We start from the raw sequence: 22,512 nt of genomic DNA on the forward strand, positions 1-22,512 counted from the left end.
ACAAACTCTCTATTGGAAATAGACAAAAGTTGGTTTTGATGTTTTGCATATGAACCTTTTGAAAATTGCTGTTCTTCATTAGAAAATGAAACCTGATGGTTCCCTTGGCTGGGTGTGCCTTTATAACTCTTGCTAAAATGACAATAAGGGAAAATAACAAGAATGCCACAAAATTAGACCTCTTTAACAAGGAAGTGTCTTTTGTAAATTTATATATAGAGAAAAATGTTCAGTGTTAATGCAATGAGCAGTAATAATGGGGTTAACTTACCCAAACAAGGTGCACTAGCCCAAACCTTCAGCTCAGGAAGGCAAAGTAAAGGTGGCCATACATGGGCCGATAAAAGCTGCCGACAGACCGTGTCGGCAGCTTATTGGCCCATGTATGGGGCCCCCCGACGGGCTTCACCGATCGAGATCTGGCCGAAAGTCGGCCAGATCTCGATCGGATGGGACAGAAAATCCCGTTGGATCGCGGCCGCATCTTTTCGTTGATGCGGTCCCGCGATCCGACCGCCCGTTAAGGCATCGTTAGGATCCGATCGTTGGGCCCTAGGGCCCACGATCGGATCAGCCCGATATTGCCCACCTCAAGGTGGGCATATCGGAGGGAGATCCGCTCGTTTGGCGACATTGCCAAACGAGCGGATCTCTCAGTGTATGGGGACCTTAACTAATAGTAGATATTGATGGGCTGGCACAAACCGGATCAGACTACAATATAGGCATAGCCTATGATGACTAACACCCCTATGGCACGAAACATGGAAGGCCTTTGCTGTGATCTTTTTCCTTAAATAAAAAGACTTTTTTACTACATCTATTTTTGGAGTGAGATCCGGTTTGTGCCAGCTCATCACTATCTACTATTGTCTTTTGTAAAACTAAGGATGTACCTAGATTCGAAGTCTAGATTGTACTTAGTCAATGCTGTGTGAGATAGGCTTTATTAATATCCTAAGTTTCCTCTCACCTCTGGATCTGTCCTTATAATTGTTAAGGCTAAGCTGCAGGCAATTGTCTAATTAAGGGCCTTTATAAGACTGCTGCTCCCTGCGTCCAGTGTTAGTTATTTAACTGAGATTCAGACTGCTACTAGGTCATGAGATTCCTGTGCCAATGTGTCCTGATTCTCTGGCCTCTGACCTGTGTTCTTACCTTTTATTGCTGCCTGCCCTGACCCCTGGCATTTTTATTGACTCTGTTTATTGCCTGCCACATGCCCTGACTAATAGCTTGAATACAGGCTATGTACCCTAGACTACCTTCTGTTCAGACATTTGGCCTTGTTCATTATGTATAACTACAATTGTTCTCCAACCCAGTACCAAGGCCAATGGTTGGGGATTATATAGAATTATACATACAGTCCTGGCATCAATCTGCAAATTTACATTACACCCTTCTATAACAACGCCCATAAACAACACTCCATGCCAACCTCCATGTTACCCAACATTTGGGAGTATATTTACCAAAGAGTGAAGTTACAGATCCCCACAAATTCGCTAGAGTGAAATACCAACTCTCTCCATTCATTTCTATGGCATTTTTAAAGGAGTGTTTATCAAAGGGCGAACTTTCACCTTCACCTAATGATAAATACCCTTTTAAAAATCCCATAGAAATGAATGGATAGCGGCAGAATTTCACTCTAGTGGACTATGGTGATCTCAGACTTCACTCATTGATAAATATACCCTATGGGCTCCAGCCTGCTAGTCTGCAAAACATGTTTTATGACCATATTACGAATCTATGCAGTGCTCCAATATCTCGTTCTGAAGGTGTAATGAAAACAACAGAGATAAAAAGCCTTTCACTGCATTTTCCCCCTCTGTCTCTACCCCCTGTTCACACCCTATGTCTTTCACCTTAACTTTATAAACCAGTATGACATGGATTGACAAAATGTAAAATGTAAATGGGGGAGAAAGATTATCTAATACATTATACATCTACATGAATTAACTTTTCCTAAAATGCCGGGAAAGTGTGTAAAAAATAATTACTTCTCTAAACATATGAAAAAAAGACAGATATGGTCTGTCAGCCTTTGAATATGTTAAAATATATTTTGTGACTGTGAAAACATTTCCATTCATATAGGAGTTACTAATATTTTAGTGATAAACTGCTTTTAAAATTAGGAAGTCATTTGTTTTTAATTATACTGAGTTGTTATTTATACTGTTTACACTCCCTGCCAGCTTGATTACATTCCTTCTCATCTCCATTGCCCTCTCTTCAGTCTTCAATGTAGCATTAACTAATCTCATATTTTCTGTGTCCTCTTTTAGCTATTTCCTGTCCAAACCAAATCAGTGAAGTGAAGAGTGGCCAAAATGTTTCATGTAATAAATGTAATGTAATGTTGTCCAATATACAACATTTCATAGTTTTAATCTGCATTAAAACCAGCCTGTGGGGTTCTTGAACACGCAGTACGTCCATATATGGCTCACCGGCTCCACTTGAACAGCATTGATAAAGACTGTGGCAGTGCTTCCATGACAAAAAAAAGGTTAATAGTAAGCAGCAGATTGCATTTGAATGCTTCCATATTATTTATTATTGAATAGGCTGAAATGTCCTCACTGAAGTATACAATCGTACCAAACCTCAATTTCTGGGAGTAACAGAGGTAAGAATGAGGTACTGTAGCTGCTTTAGAGACTCCTATTATACTGCAGCATTGTTGGTTCCAGTATTTTCAAACAACCTGTAGAATTTAGCTCTGCAAACTATTAGGCTTGCTGATATTCAATTATCGTTATGATAGGGTTTGGCATAAAATCATGTTTTTACACATTATTACATGTTATCCTAACACACTGAGGATTATTAGACACACAAATACACAGACATACATCATGCAAGTTTCAAGAATCCATCCAACCATATGTACAAATGCATTGTCTGGCATTGTATATATGTATATATAACTTTATTTATGTTATGTATGAACTTTATTTAAGTGTTACAATCATATGCAGTGCTGTACAATCTCACAATGTAAAAAAGTACTTGCATGGAGGACAAGTATTATAATAAAAAAAATAAGCATAAAAGTACAGAGATTAAGGGGTTGATTTACTAAAACTCGAATTTATCTAATTCTTTACTGAAAACAAAGTCAACCTAACTCCCTTCCATGAATTAAACTCATTTTGCAATAATTTTTTTCAAGAAAATAGGAGCGACAAAGCACCTTTTTTTTGCAAAAACTCGACTTCTTCAGGGACATCTGCCATTGGCTTCTACATGACCTCATCAGGTTTGAGATGATGCATTTTCAGCTTTGGATTTTTAGCAGCTTTGGGGTTTGATAAATCTCTAAAAAATCATGTTTTTTTCCCACAAAAATGTTGACTTTTCCCACTAAAAACCTCGACCAGAAAAAAACAAGGTTTAATAAATGAGCCCCCTATTGCCATGTGGTAAGAGATGCGGTAGGAAGGAGGTCCATGTCCTTAGAGCTTACAGCCTAAGCTTCATCACGCAGTCATGCTCCATCAAGCAATGCGATTAAACTATAATGATATGGGAGTTTACAAAATGAGGGGGGGGGGAGCACTAGATGCTCTTGACATAATTTCGTATGTCTAGTTTCTGGTTTTGGCATCAATGCCCTTTTTTATTCTGATATCAGATATCCTAATCAATATCTTGCCCAAGTTGGCTTCTGGACCTTGCTTCTAGCCACCTGTCCTGCCCTTGCACCCCTCTTCGACAAAGGACCATTTTAATGCCTTATAAAAAAAAAAGCAACAAGGCACTCAAAGTAAAAACTTTATTTTATTTTATTAAAGGGGTTGTTCACCTTCCAAACACTTTTTTTCAGTTGAGTTGTTTTCAGATTGTTCCACAGAAATAAAGACTTTTTTTCAATTACTTTCCATTATTTATTTTTTACTGTTTTTCCAAAATCTAAGTTTAAAGTTGAATGTCCCTGTCTCTGGTGTCTGGCAGCTCAGTAAATCAGGGGCAGACTCTAAACTATTGCAATTTTGCAACATTTAGTCAATAAATTCTCAGCAGCATCGCTGGAGTATTAGCAACTATTGTATCAATTCTAACAGCTGCCTTTAATGAAACACAGAGATTCTGTTCAGCAGGGATAAAGATAAGAAATGTATCAACTAAATGTATCCATTTAGAACAGTTTAAAGTGTAGGCAACCCCCCTCCCAGAATATTACATAAAAAACAATGTTTTTGGATCAGCGCCTAAAGCAAACGGCTCCCCCCCCTCCTAGTGTTGGTTTAGAAGGTGAAAAATGACACTTTACACTTCAATATTAGAAAAACGGTCACACATAGCAAATATAAAGTAATTGGAAAAAGTCTTTCTGGTGATCTATCTGAAAACAACTAGTTGTTTGAAGTTGAACAACCCCTTTAAGAGAAACCCAATGCATTTTGATCCTCAAGGGGGTCTTCGTCAGGGACACATGCTTATTCTATATACTGTACATAGGTTTCAGATATGGGAAAACGCTGATGTATCAATTATTCAGCTATAGTTAGAATATCTAGGATAGAAAACAGGTTTTCAACCCAACTGCAGTTCAAGCTGAGTTTCATGTGTACTGTATCTAGTAGATACAGTACAGACTCCCGCCAGTTTGAAACCATAATAGCATCTACATTGATGCTATATATATATATATATATATATATATATATATATATATATATATATATATATATATATATATATATTGTAAAGAAAACCACACTCACAGGACTTTATGGTGCAAACATTTTCTCCATTTATTTATTTGAAGGAAAAAATGGAAACATTTTTTGCACCATAAAGTCCTGTGAGTGCAGTTTTTTTACGGTATATATGTTTATTATTTTATAACTAGCACCCAGGCATTGGTGTGTGCACCAGCATTCTGTGTGTATCTATATATATATATGTGTGTGTATATATATATATATAGATATATCCCCCACGGATAGATCTATTTATACACTCCCACTATGACTCACTGACGTTGTAATGATGTCACATGTTGATTGTTTGGCGCCATTTATGTGTTTAAATTCAGTATTGTTTGCTATGCACAGTGTACCCCACCTGAGGAAGGTTCCAGTATGTGAACCGAAACGTCGGAATAAAACATTTTTTCATTTTTTGCACTAACAAGTCCTATGTGTGCGGTTTTTGTGGAGATATGTACAAGCTAGTAATTTAACCAGCACCTGGGCAGTTGCCTTAATTGAAGAGTGTGCTCCAGTTTTTGGACTTGCTGAATATGCGAGGTAGGGAAATCTTGGGGATCACCAAAGATTTTCCTCCTCTGGTTCTGGCAGCACCTTGTCGTTTTTTATAAACAAGTTTTGAATGATATACCAATTAGATATTTAAATGTGGGACACAGAAGTCTAGCGAACCCAGCAGCTCTAATTAATCATTGCATGTTTTTTTTTTTGTTGTTTTGAGTTCATCCTATGACGTTTGGATCAAAGAATGGAATATACCAGCACGGCTATTGATGTAGACACCACTGGAGAACATACCTTTTCGGCTGACGATGCGGAAAGAATATTATTTGGAGAACTTCCCAACACTGAGACCCCTGGTAGGACCCCCCGGGATTTATATCATAATTTGCTAAACTTAAAGAAAAGGGAGATTGATTTGTTCCTACACGGGACGTATTTGTCCAATTATCATAGACAGAAGCTTTTACCTAGGGGGTTCAGGGTCCGGAATATACCCACACTTGGACGATCGAATGCGGAATTTTGCAGCAAATGGTGCAAAATTCTGAATAAATGTTCCTCAGATCTAGTACTTCTGGTGGTAGAATTTGTGGGTCAGGATCTAAAGTCTACACAGGAAGAAATTCATAATTTTGAGTCACTGCACCTATTGCCCATCACACAGGACAAATCTGTCGATTGGATGAAAAATATAGAAACCAACCTAGCTAAATACAAACAGGAATTGATATCCTTTAAGGAAAAGAAATTGACAACAGTTAAGGAGGACTATCGACATAAACGAGTCTACAGGTGGTTACTGGGGTTACCAGATAATAATAGAAGGAGACCCACACGTAGATTTAAACCAACTAATCTTTTGACAGTAGACAGCTCGGGGGACTCGACAGATTCAGACTCAGGTTTCCCAGCCACTAATTCCTCTCAGCCTTTTTTAGGGGAGTCTCCCATACTAGTCACCACACCCACGGGGGCGGAAGGAGGGGAAGGGGGAGGAGGAGGGGCGGCAAAAAAAAACAGGAAAAGAAGAGAAAATTGTTGCCGGCAAACCACCCAGGAGGGGGAGATACAAGATATAGTAGTCAACCTGTCACAACATATGTTGTCATTGGGAGAAAAAACTCTACTAAATAGAGGTTTGAAATTTGTCCCTACAAATAGTTCTAAACCATTTGATGTCCATAAGGACATCCATAGGTTCAAACGCCAATTAAAACTTCGTGACTACTATAAAGATAAGATCTCCACTAATCTCACCCCGTTCAGAGCAAAGAGTGTCTTTGAACCTCCAAACACAGCCCCAGCTATTTCTATCTTCACTCACTTGCTAGCGAATGATTCAAGGGATATACACCAAAATAAAGGGAAGTATTTCTCTAATTTAACTTCCATGGAGAGAGAGGCCCTCAAAACATTACAAGAGGATAAGGAACTTATCATAAGGCAGGCCGATAAGGGGGGAGCAATTGTTTTATTGGACAAAGAGTACTACATACAAGAGCTCCAATCACAGTTAACAGACGAGAATACGTATTCTCCCCTAACCAGTGACCCTACCACCACATATAAATCCAAGTTGGATGCTCTGATCAGAGTGGGTTTATCGGCTGGATCGATCAGAACACGAGCAACTTCCTCATCACCCCCTATCCTAAGATTCCTTTCATCTATTCTCTCCCTAAAATTCATAAATCCATGACCTCTCCCCCTGGGCGCCCTATTATATCGGCCTTAGGCTCTCTCTTTCAACCAGTAGCACAGTATCTGGACTCTTTCTTGCAACCTCACGTTCAAAGCATGAGGTCGTATATCAAGGACACTACTCATTTGTTAAACTTACTTAAAGAAGTTGTAGTACCGGATGAGTGTTTCCTAGTGACAATGGACGTTTCCAGTCTGTACACTGTCATCCCACATGCAGATGGGTTGGCAGTGTGCAGAGACATCCTCCAGAAATACCATCAAGGTCCCCCCCCCAGTTGAATTTTTAATAAACCTATTGGATTTAGTACTTTCGCACAATTACTTTACCTTCAATGATGCGTTCTACCTACAGATCTCAGGGACCGCAATGGGGTCAAATGTAGCCCCCTCTTTCGCCAATTTGTTTATGCAAATGTATGAGGAACAATACTTACTACCAAAGGGAGGCGAAAGGATACTATTCTACAAACGTTATATTGACGATTTGTTTATGTTATGGCAGGACACAGAGGATGAACTGAAAGCGTTTCACGACTCTTTAAACACCCTAAACTCTCCCATTAGGGTGACTTGTACCTATGACAAGCAGACAATTGACTACCTGGATGTGAGTATTTATAGGCAAGACAATAGGTTGGGTACCACATTGTTTAGGAAGTCCTCTGACAGAAATAGCCTAATACAGGCTCATTCATATCATCCATCCCACATGTCCCGGGGGGTCTTATACTCCCAATTTCTCAGGGTCATCAGGAATAACTCCAACCGGGAAACAGCGGAGAAACAACTCACTATACTTTCAACCCAGTTTGCCTCTAGGGGATACACTGAGTCCTTGATCAATGAACAATTACAGAGGGCTTTGGCACATACACAAGAGGACTTATTACAACAGAAAGTGACCAGCCAAAAGAGAGAGGCAGATCCTATCTTTGTAACACAATGGACGGATGTTTGCCCAAATGTGAGAAGGGCACTACGAGATAGGTGGGATATAATCAATACAGAGACAGACTTACCTTTCTATGGGAAGAAAGCGCCGATGATGGCTTACAGAAGAGGACGAAATTTAAGCGATATATTGGTGGTTAAAAATCTAACAAAAGCACCTAAAACCACATGGTTGGACCGTCCTCTCAAGACAGGGTGTTTTAAATGTGCTTCCTGTTTGACTTGTGGGGGTATGACTCAAGGAACTCACTTTGCACACCCCAGAACTGGGAAGAGGTACAAAATACAACACAGAGTCACGTGTACCTCAGATCACATTGTATATATGGCCTGGTGCCCTTGTGGACTTTACTATGTAGGGAAGGCAACTACAACATACCGGGAGAGAATGGCTAATCACCGGAGCGCTATACGTAGCGCTCTGGCAACAGGAAAGACGGAACAACCAGTACCGAGACATTGGCTAAAGATGCATCATACATTACCACAGTTTAGACACATGATCATAGATCATGTGCCGTCTCCAAAGAGAGGTGGCAATAGGAATTTATTGTTATTAAGAAAGGAGAGTATGTGGATATATACGCTTGATACAGTGTCTCCAAAAGGCCTAAATGAAATCCTACCAATGTCCCCATTTTTTTAGAGAAAAAACTGAAGTGGCTCTTTGAATAGGATATATACTGAACTCTTAATATCCTGACTATACTTAGAGGAAGATCACCACCAGAGGAGACTACCATGCGGCTATGAAAGAAGAGATTTCTTACTCGTTTTGATTTTTTGAACTTTATTTTTTATTTTTTGTGTGAGGTGGGGTTGGTCTGTCCCCTTTGTGTTTTTCCGTGGTGACGTTTTTGTGTCTTTGTTTTGTTTTTTCTGCTTTTGTTTTTCTGCCTTTTGATGGACTGTGTTGATATGGCCGTCTGTCGGTGGTTCCGTGGCTGGAGCAGTGAGGGTAGAGGAGTCTTGCGATGACTGTGGACTGCTTCCTCGCAAATGGATCTGAAACAAAAGGAGATATTGTAACATTTTGGACTCAACAAAGTTGCACAAAAGTTCAGCAACTTGAGCCCACGTAGTAATATTATTAACTATATAATGTATTGGCTGCTGTGATCTAAAGGGTTCTCTTGTTTTTAAATCACTTTTAATATGTTTGCACTTATACAGACAATCAGGGTATACCACAATGGAGGAGGAGAGAGAGAAGGGCGGCCAATGAGGAACGCGGCTAACCCAGGGTGCTGGGCTCCCCGAATGAAGTTTGGGCGTAACTATACAGGTGGTTACCTACTACCTACTTGGTCACCTGAGGTAAGGTCTCGAAATGCGATCCTGTTGAAAAGAATCATTGCCTATGGCTAAGGTACAGTGCCCTCCCGGTGAGCCTGACATTGAGGATCGGTGTTGGGGGAGGAGGATCACCTCCCTTGATGCTCCGATCGCCGAAGCAGCGTGTTCCGGGCCGAGAAAAGGGGCAGAGAGGTACGGATGGGAGAACGTCGCTGACAGCTAATAAGCGACGCCGATTTCCATGATGGCGGATGTGCGACTGACAGTAGAGCGCAAGTTCTATATCTGAAGCATTACTTACCTGGATCAATGATCAAGATGAATGGTGCGGTTGAAGTTCGGGTCGAGCCTATGTGCATTCTATGTTGGGCGATGCCGATTCCTCTGGGCGACACAGGCGTTCCCTCCTCCATGCTCAATTGGCGGCTCACTAAGAAAGGTAACGAGAGGTTGTCCTGCACATGAGAATCACTTTGTTAAACACTTTATATAGGCAGCGATCACAAGCACGACACTCATTATGCAAAAATGGATCTATATACACTCAAGCACGGCTCACCTACACTGCACTAGGTGGTCCTTTATTGCACATTAAAGGGAAAGTAGCCCCCACGGATAGATCTATTTATACACTCCCACTATGACTCACTGACGTTGTAATGATGTCACATGTTGATTGTTTGGCGCCATTTATGTGTTTAAATTCAGTATTGTTTGCTATGCACAGTGTACCCCACCTGAGGAAGGTTCCAGTATGTGAACCGAAACGTCGGAATAAAACATTTTTCATTTTTTGCACTAACAAGTCCTATGTGTGCGGTTTTTGTGGAGATATGTACAAGCTAGTAATTTAACCAGCACCTGGGCAGTTGCCTTAATTGAAGAGTGTGCTCCAGTTTTTGGACTTGCTATATATATATATATATATATATATATATATATACTGTATACATATACTGTATACATCTACGCTCCTATAACACCAGCCTTTCCCAAGCCAAACAAACATACTTCACTTCACTCATTAACTCCCTTTCTAAAAAAATGCCACAACTTTTCTCCACCTTCTTACTCCCTCCATGCCCATCTGTCTCTGCTCAAGATATTATGAGCACTTCAAAAAAATTTGTCAGAAGTGACATTACACTACTCAACCCCCCTAAACTTCCATCAAACTTTCTAAACCTTTCATCTCTAAACTACTTGAGCACCTAGTCTACAACCGACTAACCTCATTCCTCTCTGACAATAACCTGCTGGACCCCCTACAATCTGGTTTTAAGCAACAACACTCCACTGAAACTGCCCTAACCCTACTAACTAATGACCTTTTAACAGCTGAAGCCAACAATCACTTCTCACTACTAATGCTGCTTGATCTCTCCGCTGCATTTGACACTGTGGACCATCCTCTTCTTCTCCAGACCCTTCGCTCACTTGGCCTTCATGACACAGCCCTGGTTCTCTTCTTACCTCTCTTATCATTTGTTCAGTGTCTCCTACAATGAGTAGCATCTTCTCCCCTTCCTCTTTCTGTCGGGGTTCCTCAAGGCTCTGTCCTGGGCTCCTTATTATGCTCCCTCTATACTTCCTCCCTCGGCAGCTAACCAACTCATATGGTTTCAACTACCACCTCTATGCTGATGACACTCAGATCGGATATCTCTCCTCTCCTGATCTCAACCCAGAACTCCTAATTTGAGTCTCCTCTTGCCTGTCCGCTATCTCTTCTTGGATGTCGCAACACTACCTTAAATTAAAGCTCTGTAAAATGGAAATGGTTCCCTTCCCTCCAACTAACACCAGTAACATCCCGGAAGTATCCATCATAGTTAACAATTCCACTATCACTCCATCTCCCCAGGCCCGGTGCTTTGGGGTTATCCTACATTCTGCCCTGTCATTCACTCCTCATATCCAGTCACTTAGTAAATCATGTCACTTAAACCTAAAGAACATATCCAAAATACGATCATCTATCACCCAAGATGCTGCCAAAATTCTTATTCACTCTCTCGTCATATAACATCTAGACTACTGTAACTTTTAATTGGCCTTCCCCTCCAGAGACTGTCAACTCTCCAGTCCATAATGAACACTGCCGCGCTCCTCCACTACTTGCTACGCTCCTCCACTGACCTGCTACTGAACTCTTCTCTCATTACCTCCTCACATGTTCGCATTAATTAGATATATATATATCTAATTAAGTCTCTCTCTCTCTCTATATATAATAATAGAAAGTTTACCTAGGTCCTGCTGAGAGTAATGGTAAGGAGGGTGATATAATATATAACAGCAGCTCATTGCTAAGCAGCACTGCTGATATTAGAGGGCATCTCCTGTTGCAGATAGTACACTTTTCACTGATAACACAGACATGTGGAGCAAACATGAGAGCTCTTTCTAAATTCTACAATTATATATTTTCCGTGTGAGTCAAGACTTTGTCTATTGTAACATATAAGGAGAGATAAGTTCTACTAGAAAAAATATATTGAACCATATAATTATCTATTTTGTAAGTGCAATACTGGGTCTCTTGGGGGCTTACTTGAAATCACATTTTCTACTTGCCTGATTTAGTAAGGATTTTAAGAATGGCACTTATACCTACTGGAGACCTTTGAATGTAAGGCTAAGAATTGGTTGTGAGGACTGTGTGCTGCATCCCGCTTCATTTATTACAGCATTTTAACAAGCAGGGGCTAAATAGAATGAAACTGCTGAGTAAGAGAGAGATAAGAAGTCAATGAATGCAATGCAAGCCGGACCATAACTAATTCAAAACATGTAATGTTATGCTAGCTGGCGCTATTTAGAAATAGAAAACCACATAACACTGTTTAAGCTTGTTTTAAAAACCATTTTTCTTTTGTTGTTTATTTTAAATAGGAAGCAATGTCTTGATACTTTGATTTTCAATTGCTTTCTTGGCAAGCCATTTCCATTTCTCCCAAGGAGCAAACACTCCAGGCCATAGACAGATAAGAAGGATAATAGTTGCCAACAGTTTAAAGTAATTATCAAGGTAAGTTGGCTGCCAAGCTGAGACATCTCTTAAAAGGCCAGTAACTTCATGAAATGAAAGGCCATAAATGCATTTATAAATAATGTTCCTTACATAAAATAAATATTAATATTATTATATAATAATATAATAAGAATCTTTCTTTATTAATGAGCAACAGTGGTATTTGCCCCTGCCCCACCAGGACTGGGAGGTCCATCACTTAAAAGAGTACAGATTCTGAAAGAGAATATGGATGTTAAATTTAGATTTTCAAGCACTGACATGGCCACCCTTCTATTGTTTAATTTGTTGTGTTTTAATACCTGCCTTTAATGCCTTTTTGAAAGTCAAAATTATACGCAATATGTTGGCGCTATATAAATACATGTTAATAATAATAAAATAATAATTATTATATGCATATGGAACAAATGACTAGTACTGTATATGAAAGAATTTAGAGATCCTATAAGGGCGTCATGTATCAAGCTTCAAATTTGAATTTTTGTCACGATTCAAATTGTTGTGCACAAGAACTCACAAATTCATTACATTTTTAAAAACTCGAATGTCTGCTATTTATTAAGCAAAAGAAACACGAAACTCGAATGTAAAAAAATCGCCATCCAAAAGTTGGCAAGGTCATGTAAAAGTCAATGGCGAAATTCAAGCCATTTTTTTATTCAAGATTTTCCAGTTTGTAAACTCACAAATTCAAGGTTTTTAATCTTATAAACGCTAAGAATTCAAGGTATTCTAGGTTTTTCACGATTTTATTCAATCAAGTTTTTTACATTTGGTTTTTTTCATAAATAAGCAAACATTTGAGTTTTTATAAATTGTGAATTTATTCAAAGTAGAAAAAGGCTCACAATCCTCACAAATTACATTTTTGATAAATAAGCCCTTAAGTGTTATGCATCCTTTAACGTTCAGTCTACCAAATCTAGCAAGTGTACATTCAATTTGCTACAGTTTAATAAGTCGACACTAAGGGGGTTATTTAAGGAAGAACTAAACCCCCACAAACAAGAGTCCCGCTGGCTCCCCTCCCTGCCTCCCTCTGCACAGTGTTACCCCAGAATTGTGTCCCCTCTAGAAATACTGACCACATATGCAGAACAGCACAGTGGAGCACAGAGGCGCCATGTTGGCCAGGGCCGGAACTAGGGGTAGGCAGAGTAGGCACGTGCCTAGGGCGCAAAGCCGGAGGGGCACCAGGCACGCACTTTATCTGCCTCTCCTACCCCCTAGTCCGGTCCCCGATTGCCGCTCTGCCTGGTGTGCGCTGTCCTCCTTTATGCGCCAAATCTTTTTTTTGCCAAGCAGGGTGGTTGTTGCGCATGCGCTCGCAGTCTCTCATGCACGCATATGTGCACGTTTTTCTGCGCACTCGATTGCTGGGCGCTTGGATTGCCCAGGCTGCCTGGGGTGCCATCCCGGGCTGGCCCAGCACTGATGTTGGCGAGCCTCGGCTTCTTCCGGATCCTCTTCTTGCCTTTCGGTAATTTATGGAGCTTTCCGGCTCCAACTGTACATGCTCAATATATGGACATGTTGGCGCTATCTTAAAGGAGAATTCAACCAGTAGTTTAAAAAAACCCTACCCTGGGTAGACCCCCCTCCCTCCTCCCCCGCAGCCTACCTGCACCCCCGGGAAATGCCGCTAATTTTTTACTTACCCCTCCATGCAGATTCTGGCCACAGAAGTTCACGGGCGCCATCTTCTTTTTTTGGTCTTTTTTTTGGCGCATGCGCAGTTGGAGTAAAATTTTGTTCCCGAACCATTGCGCATGCGCTGAAAGTAAAGACAATTTAGTCGCATGCATGTGGTTCAGGACAGGAAATTTACTCCAACTGTGTATGCACCAAAAATGCCATCAATACACAAAGATTACCGGAGAAGAAGTGGATGGCTGCCGTGAACTCAGAGGCCAGAATCTGCATGAAGGGGTGGGGGCAGGTAAGCTGGGGGGAGGAGCGAGGGGGTCTACCCAGGGTAGGGGGGGAGGGTTTTTTTAAACTACAGGTTCAATTCTCCTTTAATGAAGAAACTGAGGCTGACAAACATAACGCCTCTGTGCTCTGCTGTTCTGTACTGCATGTGCACTTTTCAAGAGGGGACACAATTCTGGGGTAACCCTGTGAAAGAGGGAGGCGGGGGACAGCAGAGGGGGGCCAGTGGGGACTTTTGGCTCTGGGGGGGTTTAGTTCTCCTTTAATAAAGGTTGAGTTGTGTTTTTTCGGAAAAATTTGAGTTTTTTGAGCGTAGCTTCACTAAAAACTAAAAAAATTGAAATTTTTGTGAAAAGCCAGAATCTAAAACAATTCCAGCTAAAACCTGACAATGTCATGTAGAAGTCAATGGCAGAGGTCCCTTGAACCACTTGAATATGTTTTTTGCTTGCATAATTTTGGTGTTTTTTTTTGTCACTGTGGTTTTTTTTATAACATAAAATATAACATTGATCAATTTGAGTATTCAAGTTTTCCCCCCGATTGCATTCAATTGAGTTTCACGCAGAGAGTTTATCCGAGGTATAGAAAAACCTCACAAACTTGTCCTTTGATAAATAACCCCCTTAAAAATATTAACTTTTACATCATTATATGTGGTTCTACTACTGATTAGGGAATGGCAAATTTTTTCGCCTTGTTTCACCCATAGAGGTCCATGTGGCAAATTTTTGGTGAAACAAAACTGGTCAAATTCGCCCAAGCCTACTACTGATCAAAAAACTACAATCAGGCCTTAGCTCTAAAAATAACACCTACAAAGCAGTATGTCATGGGTAACAAAACAGCAGGGAACAAATTAATCTGAACCCTGTTTTAAAAGGGCAGTTTAGAAATCTTAGCACGTGCACACTCATCTTTGCTATCCTCCAAGTTTATCTATAGAGCACAACCATCATAAATGCCTAAAGCATGGCAGCCATTTTTAAAGATGCATTCAAGTCTGCTGGCATAAAATTCATTTTGATGGGATGAAAATGTAAATTATTTAATATACTGTATAGATGTCTTCATGGATTTTTGAGACTTCTAAAGGATCAAAACAAATGAAACCCCTTGTGGTTGGATACATGGAATACATTCCATATATATATTAAAGCTATATTAAAAAAAAAAAGGCTTGTATCATAATGGATCTTTCAAGAAAATGTATTTTAGATAAAGGAATAGAGAAACATTTCAATAGAATTCTTAGATACTAGATATATTTTTTGTTTTTGTTGAACTACAATTCCTAGTATACACACAGCAGAGTCACAGGCTGCTGAATGTTTCCTTAACCATATGCATTCTTCTACTTTGCTCTACCTCATGATTATTTCAGTGTATCTCTGTAACAGAACATACCCAGAGGCTGCTGAATTTTTCAAAACGAGTATCTTACAAAACATATTCATACACCAAAAAACAATTTTCTACATGATTTAAGGCCATCGCTTTGGATGAAGTCTTGCCAAGCTGTTTATTTTAGCTGTTCTGATCTGGGTGGCCTTACTACTCTATTGAATGTACCTGAAAAAAATAAATAAATTAGAAATTAGAGAAAGAGACAGAAGAGGCAGACGCCAAATCAAGGGACATAACGCAGCCCAGCAGAGCAGAAGAAGAGACCTAGATGATGTGGAAATAATACCTATCTGTGGATAGGGGATATATGTATATAATTCATTCAGTTTTATACTGGTTAAGTCTCACTGCAGAACAGCAAACTGAGGTAGTGTACCATGCCTGTGTCTGTAAAACTACAAGTCAAGGTAATTTGGTAAATTCTGTCAATAAATAACAAAATATAAGGGGTTAGGATTGCAAATGCAATTTTGAGTCCAATTGACAGGTTTTTTTTCTCCTAGTGCAGCAAGGCACAACATGACTTGCCCTGATCCACCCTAAATTCTTCATACTTTCTACAAAATTCACATCCATTTTGGGGTCTGCAGTTGGGGACTATCCTGCCTAAATAATGACTACTTTTAGAGATGATGTTCTGATTTTCATCAAGAAATAGCAAGGCTGATAACAGAATACTCCTGGCCTCGCATATAATGAAAGTATTCCCATAGCCAATGCAAGGTTTTACCATGTGCTAAGCAAGAAAAAATTACAGGCCATTTATGAAATCAAAGCCGATTTTTTAAATTGTTTTATCCTAGCAGCTATTGTGCTGAATGATGCTACATTGACTCTGGACCTTTTATACCCAGTATTTTGTATTCTATTTAAGTCACCACAAGCTATAAATTGCTTGATGCCCAGCGATCGGCGAATGAGATGGCAGTGCATTGGGATGGAGAGAAGTATTGCTTTCGCTTATCAGTGAGGAGTGACTGCTTTGAATTTGACAAGTCTGCATAGGAAAGTGTGGCGATAGGGGGGACGCCCTTGGTATTTGCATAAATTCCGACCTCCCTCGTAATTTATGTACAGGCAGTCCCCGGGTTCCGTATGAGATAGGGTCTGTAGGTTTGTTCTTAAGTTGTATTTGTATGGAAGTTGAAACATATACATTAACTTACTGTATTAAATGCAACAAGACAGATGTTTGTAGATAGTATTTATTTTTACCTTTCTGTGAATATGTTTTTTTTTACGTTTCTGTGCTCTGCAGTAGACAACACATGTCAGAGGGGATTGGGGAAGGTGGTGTATTAAAGCTAACTGCTAATAAAGGCCAAGCAAACCACAGTACATTACTGTAGTAGCCTCTGTTTGTAAGTATGATTTGTATGTAAGTTGGGAGTATGTAACTCAGGGAACTCTCTGTATATCAGCGTATGATCGCTAGGGGTGAAAAGACTGTAGATAAAGTTTGTGCACGGCTTATACTGGTTTTAGACCAGAGGGCTTTTAAGTCAAACTGACACCCCGGCAGGCAAGTTAAAATGTATAACTGTGGCGGTCTTAAAAAATTGTATAATAATTTATAATCTAGATTCTAATGCTTTTCTTGAAACACATTACCTGCCTTTTTCTCCAGTCCCCCTTCATGTTTGTTCATGCCAAATTTTTTTCCTTCCTTACTATTTCAGCTCTCTTTTTATATCACCCTCAAAGTAATGTAAAGGACTGTGACTGGTAGTCAGTTGGAGAATTAAAAGTTCATGCCCACTTGGTATTGGATATTGTTGAAACTTTGTCCCCAAAGGAAGGGAGTGGGAATGTAGGGTAGTCTAGAAAGTGAAATATGACACTGTTAGGGCAGAATTTGCGTGTAGGAGGGTCCATAGCAAACACTTTTCCTGCCAGGCTTGCAGTGCCGTGCCAGGCTAATTCACCCCCAATGCCATAGAAAAAGACAAAGAATAAAACAGACACACAAAACGTATGGAAAGTAGGGATTGGCGAATCTGTGGCGTTTCGATTCGTCAAAAAATCAGAGAAACAGTGAAAAATTTGAAGTCAATTGGAGTCAAATTATTTTTGAAGTACTACAATTTAGACGGATTTTTCCCCAGCAAATTTTTACTGCACTTTCCCGAATTTATTCACTGGCAGCGAAACGCAAAAATTTGCCGCAAATCCATGCCTGCCAAATTTGTTTGCCCATCACTAATGGAAAGGAGCAGTAATGTAACTAGAGGGGTGCGGGCCCTGGCGCGGGACGTGCAGCCGGGCCCCGCCCCCTCTGTACGCCCAGAAACGGCCAAAGAACTCAGTGGCGCGTGAGCTGCCGGGGGGCCCAGAGGGGGTGCGGGCCCCCGGCCCAATATTGAAAGGAGTTTGGATATAACATATTCAAGCAGTGTCTATGTTTCTTAATGATGATCAGAAAAACAAACTCTACATCAATTGTCTCATGGAAGTGCTATTTTGTATTCCATGTACCTCTGGGAGAAAGGGATGGAGTTTGTGTCAATTTGCACTGATGTCACCTTCAAATGCATTAATATGGCAATAACGGGTGCAAATTTTGCTCCATGCATCAGATCCATAACATCAGATCAAATGTTTACTTTTAAGCAGTAAATACTTACTATAACCAAATTTTAAACTTGTCATTATACACACTCTTAACATGCTTTAACATGCTTGATTTTGTACAGTCTTTTGGGGGAATGTAATAAAAGTCGGTAGCATTCGCAATGCGAAAAATAATGCCTCTGTGCGAACAAGTTTGCCTTTGAGCGAATTTAATATAGCTTTTGCGAACCCAGAAACTGTTTAGCGACCAATTCCGACAGAATGAGAGAAGGTTAGTTAGTGCCAGTGCGCAGTAATAAAACATCTTACTGAAAAAGTTGTTATGTTTGCGCCAAAAGATTACGACACCTTCAAGCACTTCTTAAAAGTGGGCAATGCGCAATTAAAATTCGAAATGCGCAATTAAAATTTGCAATGTAATAACAGTTTAAGGAAGAATATTACATTGTGAAATGAGACTTTGTGCTAATTGTTTTGCTCTTTGCGACTTTTATTACATTCCCCCATTTATTCACCATCTTGATTAAAAATGTAAATGGCTATTGTAGCAACAACCCATCACCCATAATCATAGAATATTTAGTTCATGTTTCCAGGTTCAATAAAGACCAAATGTTACAGATTTTAGGAGCAGCAGATAATCTCTGCTACTGTTCACACATTTTAAAAATATACACATTAAAGGTGCAATTACTGCTTCTTCGAGCACGCCTCTTTATCAGGCTGTCATGCAGTGGCAATTATTAAAGGAAAATGCAGACAGTTTATTATTCATAATTTCTGTACTGTCATATTGAAAAGGGCATAGTTTGTTGTTTGTACAGCACAGTCCTAGGGGATGCAAAAGTGAATGAGTGCCATCTATGAGTGGCCACTAATATATATTAGGAGAAAACTCAAAGCAACTAATCAGTAATTAGCTTTTTTGATATGTGGGGATTTGCTCAAACTCGCATTGGTAGAGTCAAGGCAGACAGGAGACGGTGACATTAAAGTTAGTTAGTGTAGAAAAGTTAGTGTAATAATCACATCAGTTAACATACGGATAGAAGATCAGGCAACATTGTTATTAAACTTAAATTTGTAGAACCATATGATACTAGATGATCCACTTACCTTTTATTTAATTCAAATAGCCAAATGACTTATCCCAAAACACTGGAAATCCAAGGAACCTCCATCTTTCAACGAATGGATGAGATCTGTAGAAAAAATAAGACAGTTAGAGGAGTTAACGTACATATATCACAGTAATAGTATAACTTATTGGAAGATATGAACCCCATGGTATAGATTTAGAGAAACATATGACCAAGAAGAAAAAAATAAGATGGGAATAAAGCAGTAGTAAGCAAAAAGAAACTATACATGACGGATAAATACTGATTACATTCTGTTGTTGATATGAATTGTTAAATGCATAGAACATGATAGTGGGATATATGATCAATGTATTACCCAACCTATACCCCTCCCCGCATTTTATTTTTGTATCCCCCCTCCCCCCACTTCCTGTGTTTTATTCTGTTTTTTTGGGTGAGAACAAAATAAAGAAAGAAATTTAAAAAAAAAAAAAAAAAGTTAGTTTTAAAGCAGTCTTCTCTCTGCATTTTATTATATCTATGTAGTTTCACCCAAACAGTGTAGTAAATACAACTACTTTCAAAGAACATAAAATGCAGTTGGTCCATTCTTGGACTTGTACGGAACGCCTTTGAGGACATCATCAGCACGCTCCTGCGTGCACTCTCCTAACAAAGAAGTATTCAGACTCGCCTCTTACTCACTGATCCGAATAGCCTGCAGTCACACCTTTGTGCTTCCCATACTTGCTGTTGCAATCTCCCCCCTAGTGGCTCGGTCCTCCCTCCTTAGCCCTCCCTTCTCAGTCGTCCTTCCTCAGCCTTCCGTGCTCTGTGTTCAGCTTGTGAGCTAGGGTTGTCAGCCTTGAGCAAGGAGGTGGGCTAAGAGCTGAAGAGGGAGGGATAAGGAGGGAGGACCGAGCCATGAGGGGTGAGTTTGCAACAGCAAGTGTGGGCAGCACGGAGGTGTGACTGCAGCCTCTTCGGATCAGTGCGTAAGAGGTGAATGCACACAGGAGTGTGTGTTCTTCTGATGATATCCTCAAATGCGTTCCGTAAATGCAGGCCCCTCATACCCCCCCCTGGAAAATTATCTGTGGACGCCTCTGCCACCATTACTCATCAGGGGTCTAATTGGGATTCTCCACCCACAAAACGTAGACAATTGCCTTCACGGCTCTCCACTACAGCTCTCCAGAAAGACTCTCTCTCTTAGGCTAGGGCCAGACAGGGCCCAAATCTGCAGGATAATTTCAGCCCTACCATAAGCAATATTCTCTTTCTTCATTCTTGTCTGGAACCCATGTATCGCTCTAGCACGAACACACTTGGGGGACTTCAGGACAAAACTGGGTCTTATTTGACTTTGTTGCTGAGAAATGAAAATCCTTTCAGTATAGATAAGTATTTGAGGAAACGTATTCCTGGACTTGATCATGAACAGGACCTCAGTCCACAGGAGATCCATGTGTGTTCACATAAGTCTGACTTATTTTTGGAACCATCTGTAACCATTCTATTTACTTATTATTCATTGATAGAATAAATGGCTAATCAATTGATACCAATGTTCTCTTTTCTTTGGCATTATAATTAAATGCTGACATTATAGGAATCCCTATGAATTAAAAACATCTTTATATGTTCCAAAATCTAATTATTCATTTAACATAGCAGGATTTCACAAAGCAATTCTTTAATTATGTTTAAACAAATTGATTTCAGTGGCTTATTCATTAGTAACTGAAAACGACAAACATTAAGCCGGAAAGTGTATAGAGTACAGTGTAAATTACCTTTTACCAAAAGTTACCAGTGCTCATAGTCCCATGCAGTAAAATCTGCAATCACTTATGTATAGTATGCAATAGGTAATTAAGGTAACAGCAGTAAAACGTGCAATTAATGGGATGAGAATGGTTTCTAATGTAAGTTATGCCTCAGTGTGTCTAAATATTAACAGCAACCATAAATGAATCAAGAGAAAACTGAACAAGGGACTTCACGCAGTTGTAAACCCCAATTCACTGAGTCTTCTCAGGGAAACATCAATTACTGGCTCTGATTCCTGAAACAATGTTGCAAGTTGGCTGATTAGAAAAATTGGATTAGAATTGACCCAGAGAACAGAAAGGGATAAATAAACACTGCTTTCAGGAATTACATTTACAAATACATATAAACATATATATATATATATATATATATATATATATATATATATATATATATATATATATATATATATATATATATATATACCTGTTATCCAGAAAGCTCTGAATTACAGGAAGGATGTCACCAAAAATGTGAAACACATTTTCTTTTTCTCTGTAATAACTAAATAGCACATTGTACTTGATCCCAACTAGGATATAAGTAATCATTATTGGCAGGGAAATAATTCTATTGGGTTTATTTAATATTTAAATGATTTTTAAGTAGGGGTCAATTTCAAGCCTATGTTGATGCTAACATATTCATTCTGTACATCCTCTCTAAAAGCCATTTTGCAAGTTACCAACCAAGCCTTCTGCTAAAACATAGCTACCCTCCCCCCATTCCCTTTAATAGGGTTATAACCAGTGTAATACTGTGCAGAAGCAATTAAGTGACTGCCCACTGATTCACTGAAATTATGCAGCACAAAGAAGTAGGGTAGAAATGCAAAACATCATGTCATGATCAAAGGCTTGACCCACTAACCAGGGTGGAAATTATGTTCTGGATAGTATGTTCTGAAGACTTGAAAGGTTGGCATATTATATCATCTGGACACATAATGGAACATTGTAGAAGAAATTATTAGCTACTCCTGTTTTTTCAAGGAAAGAATAGTCAGCATATCCCTGCTGTGTCTCCTGTGGAAGACACAGAAAATATTTGGAAAAGGTTCTCTGATGAGAAAAGGTCTAATTTATATAAAATATGCTAATAATTTAAAGAACAAATCCACCATGACGTGTGGTAATAGTAGCATCATGTTCTGGGGATCATTTTCAGTGGCAGAGACTGGGAAACTGGTTAGAACTGAAAGCAAGATGAATGAAGCCAATAACAGGGTATTTTAGTACCTGATACTGGGGTGGTACCTATTTCAGAAATATGCAATTGACTGGTTTTTCATTTAATTAGCTTTTGTGTCAAATATAAATATATTGCACCTTTAAAGTATTAAAGGGGATGTTCACCTTCAAACATATGTCTGCATATGTTATACAGCCAAATATTGTTACAATTTATCATGGTTTTAAAAAGCTAAACATTTTTAAAACATTTAAAATATCAAGTCCTG

The 22,512-nt window shown here is 39.4% G+C and overlaps 1 long non-coding RNA gene across 9 annotated transcripts in view; it reads right to left on the bottom strand.

Moving 5' to 3' along the window:
• Window positions 1-8,751: 8,751 nt before the first annotated feature.
• LOC121399998 overlaps window positions 8,752-22,512 on the bottom strand; it is a 53,293-nt gene continuing 39,532 nt past the window's right edge. For 7 of the 9 annotated variants that reach the window (XR_005965454.1, XR_005965450.1, XR_005965451.1 and 4 more), the window contains 3 exons: window positions 19,252-19,337; window positions 9,490-9,643; window positions 8,752-8,897 (listed from right to left, as the gene is read on the bottom strand). This is a non-coding gene — a long non-coding RNA (uncharacterized LOC121399998). Of the gene's footprint in view, window positions 8,898-9,489; window positions 9,644-19,251; window positions 19,338-19,922; window positions 20,107-22,512 lie in introns of those variants that run through there. The other 2 variants (XR_005965456.1, XR_005965457.1) reach the window with 2 other exon arrangements.

This window comes from Xenopus laevis, chromosome 2L (genome assembly GCF_017654675.1).
Source record: "Xenopus laevis strain J_2021 chromosome 2L, Xenopus_laevis_v10.1, whole genome shotgun sequence".
Lineage (NCBI taxonomy): Eukaryota > Metazoa > Chordata > Amphibia > Anura > Pipidae > Xenopus > Xenopus laevis.